Genomic DNA, 9,078 nt, shown 5'->3' with positions numbered 1-9,078 from the left:
TCATAGTGGAATTGGGAAAATTGTTGAACCACTCAGAGATTAAGGTTCCTAACCTCTAAAATGGTGATGATAATACTCACTACCTATGTCATCGGGTTGATGTGAGGAAAATGCATCAAAAAATTTAATGCATTATAATGTGGATCAGAATCTCACTTGATTCAAACTTAGATCTGGGTATTGTGTCAGATTTCAGTTTTCTCTGATATGTGTACACCTTCCACCAATTCAGATTTTAATTCATTTGTACCTTTTCTTCTTATGATACATTGCCCATGTATTTTCATAAATATACCTTGGACTTTATATCAAACAGCCTTGATGAATTTCTATTCTCTAAGCATTTTAGTATTACAATTATCATCATCACATTCATCACCATCAGTAGTAATAGTAGTATTGGTGGTGATGATGGTGGTGGTAATTTGGTATATCAATGATGCCTTAGGCTGGACAGCTATTTTTCAATTTTGTTATACAACTAGTCCTTCAATTTTAGCCACAAAAGATTTTGAAGATCAATTTTTACCACTCTTCACTTACAAATCATTGCTAATAATTTTTGGCCACTTACTGGTCTCCTACATTTTCCCTTGAGTCAACTACAGTTGTAATTCTTCTGATAGTGTGATATTCCATAATTTTTAGCTATATAGCATTATCAGGAAAAATAGTTATTTTTATAAAAGAGGTTTCAGTGAAAGAAAACAATTGTGGATCATTAAACATTCTGCAAATGTAATCCATTCATATCTCCTTTTAGTCAATTCTGAGCCCATCTCAGCATCTCTTTGCATTATAATTAAAGATATATGTAGAGACAGACAAAACCAATGAGTTAACAATCAAATCAAATGGCTTAGCAGGGTAAAAACAATTCTTCAGCCACATCATTACTTGTCTGGATCAGTAGGCAATTTCCATTAGGGTGTCCATGTTGTTGAATAGGCCTTATCATACTCCAGGTATCAATACAATCAGTATAATGTCATCTACAAACTGAAACATCTCAAAAATGTCACAAATGGGGATAATTAATCTTTTATTTGAAAATTCTGCAAGACACCATCCATGACATCAGTGAATATATTTGGTAAACATAAGCTTCTTTGTCTTATTCTTCACCTTATTTTTATATTCAGATCATGGGGAAAAATTATCCCTGTGATTGCTTCTACCAAGTAACTTTGTGTGATCTTAAAATAGGGCAAGGACTACCACATAGAAGAGGGGCTTTGCTTATTCAGTTTGGTTTCAGATGGAAGAACTAAAAAGAAACTATGGAGTAAAAGTAGTAAAGGGAAAAAAATGAAGCTTAATATAAGGAGAAAAAAAGGTTCATAACATTTTGGGCTGTTCCAAACTGGAATAGTGTCATCAGGAAGTAGTCGGTTTTCCTTCATCAGAGATTTTCAAGAAAAGACAGGACGGTCACTCACTAGATATGTTATAGAGGTTCTTACTTGTATATGGGTTAGAGTACTTGGCTTTTTAGGCCCGTTCTCACTGAGATTCAGTGACCCTGAGACACTACTAATTTTTTTTTCCTATTTTATGTTTTGTTAATAATGCTAATGGCTATTTGAATTCTTTCAACATTTTCTTCTTTTTGAAATTCATTGGCTATTGACTCAAGTACCTTAAAAATTATGGCTTCAACCATTGATTTCTTGTGAATGTATTTCCTCTGGCCCAGCTACTCTTCCAAAGGTCATTTTTTTTGTTTGCTTTGGATGATGCTCTACATCCTGTACATATATATATACATATATATATATATGTGTATATATACACATATATATACGTATATATTTATACGTATATATATGTATATAAATGTTATTTTGCATGACATGCCACATGGAATTGTGCTGTCCACTCAATATGTTAGGACATAACAGAATGTCATAGAGACTTCATCAATGTGTGTAGTGAGACACACTTGATTAATAGTTCTAATTCAGGTCCCTTCCCTTGTCACTATTACAAGAGTGCTCTTTGGTTCAAAGCTCTGTATCTCTAAGAGCTCTCCTTGGAGCCAGGGTTATGGTTTATAGTCCATGGCTAATGAGTTTTATGTATATTTGCCTTCTCTCCTCTTTCTACTTTCTTTTCTCATTTTCTCTTCAATTATCCTAGTTACATAGATTCATTTCAAAGAACTCAAACCTTTGGTGCAACACCAGTAGGCTGGTTGTGGGATACCTCATGCTGTGAGGAAATGAGATACTAAAAAGTCACTGAACACTTAACAAAAAAAAAACCTGTTTTGACCTAGGAAAACAAGGCTATAACCACACTTAGCTTTTCTGGACTTGGGTCCATGTCTTCACATGGAAACATGTCAGGTCTTTAAGGCAAGACAAGATGAAGAACAGGACTGATGTGACCTTTAGAAATCCACCAAGTCAAAAGAGACATCATTGCATGCAAGTGGAACTTTTCATGCTTTTAGGTAATCAGGAAGCTACATCGATTAGGGAAACAGAAGACAATCAGGTCCCAGGACTGATTTGTCTCCATTTAGAGAAAATTTTCCTCAAGGGAGGAGGGATGGGCCTAAAACATCTTTTGGAGAAAAATTGGTAGATATGAAGCCTATTATGCCTTCACTCTTCATTTTCTGTTTTCCCATATCCCTCTAAAGCCCTGGATCTGGAGTCAGGAGAGTGACAGTAAAATACTAGCTCTATCTATTACTACCTCTGTGCCAAACAATTTCTATATATTTTTTAATCTGTACAAATGAGTAGTGGGATTAAATAAACTTAAAAGTCCCTTCTTCTGTTAAATCTGTAATCATTTTTTGGTGATGTGTTTATCAGTGTGCAAGAGTATTACAGAAAGGAAAGGCTGGGAAGTGCTGCCCTCTAAAATATGGTTGAAAAAGGAATATAGTAAATTATTATTCATTAGCCCCAAATCTGGTAGGTAAGTAGTCTCATTTTATTCTGATTATTCCAATTTTTCATCCTTGGTTGAACCTACTTTTGTTTAAACAGATTAAACATGAATTTTATTGATTTCTTTTCATCTCCTTTACTTTTCTAAATCATGACAAATTTTGAGGTGAGTTCAGTAAAAATAAATCTTTCTTATATTATTTTAGGTATTGAGGCTATAATAATTCCTCTCAAGCCTAACTGTTTCGTAGATACAATACTTGTACTGAGTTCTTAATGCTTGAGCTTAATCCACCCCTGTGGTGTTTGTATACCTTTTTTATTGCCATGAATATTAATCTTTTATAGTCATTAGGCCATAGGGATACCTAGGCAAGAGGGGAAACCATAATCAAACTGAGTGGAAACATTTTGATAATACATATGACTACCAAAGATCCATTTTGTCAGTACAAGGTACTTTAGAGATCACCTCATCTGGCCCACTCATTTCCCTCAGATAAAGAAACTGAGGCACAGAGAGGTCCTCCATATTGCCACACAGTTAGATAGTGACAGAGAAAGAACTACAATCTGTAAGTCAGTACTTTTCTGTGACACTGTTCAGTTCTAGCAAGAGAATTAGCTTAGGTAGCCAGTACTTAAAATCTTAAAATCCTGAAAAATGTCTTGTATATAAATGTAGAATTATAAAAATTAATGATTCATTTTAATGAAACATTTTAAAGTCTGGAAATTTACATACATAAACTTTATATACACATAGAATATAATAGGAATTTACATACATTATTTCATTCATCCTTAGAACAAACCTGTAAAACAGGTACTAGAGTTATTGGAGGCATCAGGTAGCAAAATGCATAGAGTGCTAAGCCTGAACTCAGGAAGACATGAGTTCAAAGTCAGCTTCAGACACATACTATCTGTTGTGATCCCAGGCAAGTTGCTTAACTTTGATTTGCCTTGGTTTCCTTCACTGTAAAATGAAGATTAATAATAGCAACTAGGGGGCAGAGCCAAGATGGCAGATGGAAAGCAGGAACTTGCTTAAGCTCTCCCCCAAATCCCTCCAAACACCTGTAAGAAATGGCTCTGAACAAATTCTAGAGCTGCAGAACCCACAAAATAGCAGAGGGAAGCAGGTCTCCAGCCCAGGACAGCCTGGATGGTCACTGGGAAGGGTCTATTGCATGGTGCTGGGAGTGGAGCATAGCCCAGCAAGGGCAGCACCAGGACAGACCATCCTGGAAGTCAACTGGAGCAGGCTTTAGGGCCATGAATCATTGAGCTGGGGCAATTACCAGACTTTTCAACCCACAAACACCAAAGACCACAGAGCAGGTTAGTGGGTGAAATTCGAGATTGGGTTAGAGAGCAGTCTGGTGACCAGCCCTGCGGGTGGCGGAGGTGATGCAGCAGTGGTGGCAGTAGCAGCAGGAAACTCATGCCACTGCTTCCAGAGCTCCAGCGTCAGCTGGTTCCAGAATCCCTGGATCACACGGTGGGAGGAATCAAGTGGCAGACCAGAGAGGGAGTGCAGGGCTTGTTTTGCCCTGCTTGGATCTGAGTCACAATCCTGGTTGGCAGTTATTGGGGAGGAGGATTGCTGCTGTGGCAAAGCTTGCAGTGACAGTAGAGTAGAAGTAGCTCTAAAAACAGCAGTGTAGCCCTTAAAGCTTGGGGCAAAGTACTCTCTACAAGCAGTCATACCCTGACAAAAAGCTCAAAGGTCAAACAGTTGCCTGGGAAGATGGCCAAGCAGTAAAAAGGATACAGACTCAGACTCAGATTCAGATTCGTACTTTGGAATCTTTCTTTGGTGACAGAGAAGATCAAAACATACAGCCAGAAGAAGTCAACAAAGTCAAAGAGCCTACATCAAATGCCTCCTAGAAAAATATGAATTTGTCTCAGGCCATGGAAGAGCTCAAAAAGGATTTGGAAAAGCAAGTAAGAGAAGTAGAGGAAAATTGGGAAGAGAAATGAGAGTGATGTAAGAAAACCAAGAAAAACAAGTCAATGACTTGCTAAAGGAGACCCAAAAAATTACTGAAGAGAATAACACCTTAAAAAATAGACTAACCCAAATGGCAAAAGAGTGCCAAAAAGCCAATGAGGAGAAGAATACCTTGAAAGGCAGAATTAGCCAAATGGAAAAGGAGGAAAGGAAAAAAATACCACCTTAAAAATTAGATTGGAGAAAATAGAAGCTAGTGACTTTATGAGAAATCAAGATATTATAAAACAGAACCAAAGGAATGAAAAAATGGAAGACAATGTGAAATATCTCATTGGAAAAACCACTGACCTGGAAAATAGATCTAGAAGAGATAATTTAAAAATTATTGGACTACCTGAAAGCCATGATCAAAAAAAGAGCTTAGACATCATCTTTCAAGAAATTATTAAGGAAAACTGCCCTGATATTCTAGAGCCAGAGGGTAAAATAGAAATTGAAAGAATCCACAGATCACCTCTTGAAAAAGCTCCCAAAAAGAAAACTCCTAGGAATATTGTCACCAAATTCCATGGTTCCCAGGTCAAGGAGAAAATACTGCAAGCAGCCAGAAAGCTACAATCTGAGTATTGTGGAAACACAATAAGGGTAACAGAAGATCTAGCAGCTTCTACATTAAGAGATCAAAGGGCTTAGAATATGATATTCTAGAGGTCAATGGAGCTAGGATTAAAACCAAGAATCACCTACCCAGCAAAACTGAGTATCATGCTCCAAGGCAAAATATGGATTTTCCACAAAATAGAGGACTTTCAAGCTTTCTCAATGAAAAGACCAGAGCTGAATAGAAAATTTGACTTTCAAACACAAGAATCAAGAGAAGCATGAAAAGGTAAATAAGAAAGAGAAATCATAAGGGACTTACTAAAGTTGAACTGTTTTGTTTACATTCCTACATGGAAAGATGATGTATGTAATTCATGAGGCCTTTCTCAGTATTAGGATAGTTGAAGGGAATGTACATATATATATGTATATAAAGACAGAGGGCACAGGGGGAATTGAATATGAAGGGATGATATCTAAAAAAATAAAATCAAATTAAGGGATGAGAGAGGAATATATTGAGAGAGTGATAAAGAGAGAGATAGAATGGGGTAAATTATCTCACATAAAAGTGGCAAAAAAAGCAGTTCTCTTGGAAGGGAAGGGGGGCAGGTGAGGGGGAATGAGGGAATCTTGCTCTCATTGGATTTGACATGAGGAGGAAATAACATACACACTCAATCGGGTATCTTACCCCACAGGAAAGTAGGGGGAAGGGGATAAAAAGGGGGGATGATAAAAGGGAGGGCAGACAGGGGGATGAGGTAATCAAAAGGAAACAGTTTTGAAAAGGGACAGAGTCAAGGGAGAAAACTGAATAAAGGGGGACAGGGTAGCATTTAGGCAAATATATTTAATCTTTCACAACATGAGTATTGTGGAAGTGTTTTACATAATGACACATGTTTGCCCTATGTTGAATTGCTTGCCTTCTTAAGGAGGGTGGGTGGGAAGGAAAGAGGGGAGAGAAATTAGAACTCAAAGTTTTAAAAACAGATGCTCAAAAAAAGTCATTTTTGCATGCAACTGAGAAATAAGACATATAGGGAATGGGGCATAGAAATCTATCCTGCCCTACAAGAAAGTAAGGGGAAAGGGGATGGGGGGGTGGAGTGGGGTGACAGAAGGGAGGGCTGATATATGCCATCTTGGAGTGGGGGAGGGTACAAATGGGGAGAAAATTTGTAACTCAAAATCCTGTGGAAATCAATGTTGAAAATTTTAAATAATAAAATAATTGTTAAGAGAAATAAATAAATATATATATATAAATTTAAAAAATAATAGTACCTTTTCCACCAGCGTGAAATAAGATAATCTTTGTAAAATGTACTTAGCACAGTGGCTAGCACATAGTAAGTGCTATATAAATGCTTTAAATGCTACAAATTCCCTTCCCTACTGTTTTCCCCTTATCGTTATCAATCCCAGTTAGTAATCATGAGAGGAAAATTTAAAAGTCAGATGTTTCTTACTGCAAGTATTACATTAGATGCACTATACCACATCAGAATTTGACATCTTATACATTTCCAACTTATAATTTTCCATCTTGTTGTCTTTATACCTTATATCTTTTCATCTCATAATTTTTTACAATCACTAGGAACAATAAAAAACTATTATTTACATGCTGTAATGATCAGAACCTTCCTGCATGATGTTGCTTCCTTTACTAATGTTGGTCACAACTTTTCTTAAAGTTGACTTTTAATATACATGTAGAAATTCTGTGGCCAAAAGATTTGTCAAGTAGTTAAGCTGTGGGTGATGTCTTTCAAAACTTCACTAGGGTAATTCTCAGATGATAATTGTATAAACTTGGTGGCATTCTAGTTGGATAGGGCTTCTACAGTTTGCACTCTGTTGACTTGGCCTATGTCAGTCTGTGACGAACTCCATCATAGCTAATACATTAAAATAAAATTTTTCATGGAATAAAATGTCAAATCTACTGTAATTATAAGAGCAAATGTAATAATGAAAATTCAATATCAAATAATTCAATTAATATGCTAAAATATGGAAATCTACTAATTAAAATCAGACTTTAATAAAAAAGATATAGTAAAAACCACCTTATGATTATTTCATTATTTTAATAACTAAGTATAGCATGGTTGGATTAGAATATATAACATCCAGGTCCCCCGAAATTAATGCTTTCCCTCTATTGCTTATGTCCAATGTATTATAAATATATCTGTCTAAATACATATGTATGCATGTATATATGTATAAACGAATGTATGTATGTATAAGTATGTGTATATGTATGCATCTATTGAATGTCTATCTGGTTTGTACATACTTATTTGTATGTTATCTCTCCAATTAGGTGGTGACCTTTTTGAGTATGGAGACTATCTTGTACCTTTCTTTGTATTTCCAAAAAGGTTTGACTAGAGAAGAAAAGATTTAGAACAATTATCATGAAAATTGGGATATAGAATCAATTAAGGAAGAGTAGTAAGATTGCCTTGATGCAGTGAAGGACTAATTTAGATTAGTTAGCTGAAATTTATCATGTGCTCAGTTCATAGAGTTTTGCAATTTTCTTGAGTTCTGCTTATCAACATATGGCTATACAATTGGACAGATTGTAGAAGTTATATAGAGCTGGACTTTTTCAAAGTTACAATCAACAATGTAATAAGGGACCAAGAAATTAAAGATTATTGAAATTATTTACCAAGAGGTCAAGGAAGGGAGGGAGAAAAGTTTAGCCAGAGCATGGGTGATGTCTTGGGATAGTACTGAGCAGTGGAGGAATTGGAAATAAGAGTGAGGATTAAAAAAGGGTTTAGGAGGAGGGAGGTAGAAGATAATATGTAAAGATAAATGAATTATTATCCAACAATGTAACATACTGTCCCTTTAAGGCCTGTTTAATATATTAAGGGGAAAAGCATTTATTACACATCTTCTGTACGCCAGGCATTGTACTAAGAGATTTAGAGATATTATCTCTTTTGATCCACAAAACAACCCTGGCAAGTAGGTACTATTAATATACCCATCTTACAATTTAAGAAACATGTAGGCAGAAATTAATTTCTCTAGAGTCACATAGTAAGTTTCTGAAGCTGTGTTTGAACTCAGGTCTTTCTAACTACAAGTCCAGAACTCCCCCCACTGCACCATCTAGCTACCCCTATGAGGAACCATTTAAAAATGAAAAGGGCAGAAAAAATTGCTTTTGTGTGAATGAAAAGAGTAAAACCATTTGGTAAAGGTTAAAACATATTTCAGTTATTGGAGATGATGTCTGAAAGGATTAGGAAATAGCTTGTTTAATAAACGTTGCTAAAATATGTTTTTGAAGAAAGTTTTATATGAGATTTTGGCAGCTTGGGACAGAAACTGTGTTATAGTTGTAAAGACTCCAATCACCTTGTAAAATATGTGGGATGATAACCCTTATGGGAATAGTTTAAAGGGGCCAAAATAGAACTTTTTAATATTTAAATTTGGAAAAATATGAGAATAAAAATCACAGTTCAAGGACACAAAATGGGATGTTGGATTGGAGAGACGGAGAGAGAGATGGGGGCAGGGGGAGAAGGGAAGAAGGAGGGAGGGAAAGAGAGGAAAAGAGAAAGAAATTTC

This window comes from Trichosurus vulpecula, chromosome 4, assembly GCF_011100635.1.
Source record: "Trichosurus vulpecula isolate mTriVul1 chromosome 4, mTriVul1.pri, whole genome shotgun sequence".
In the NCBI taxonomy this organism is placed as follows: Eukaryota; Metazoa; Chordata; class Mammalia; order Diprotodontia; family Phalangeridae; genus Trichosurus; species Trichosurus vulpecula.
The sequence above is the reverse complement of the archived record's forward strand: the minus strand, read 5'-3'. Positions refer to the sequence as shown.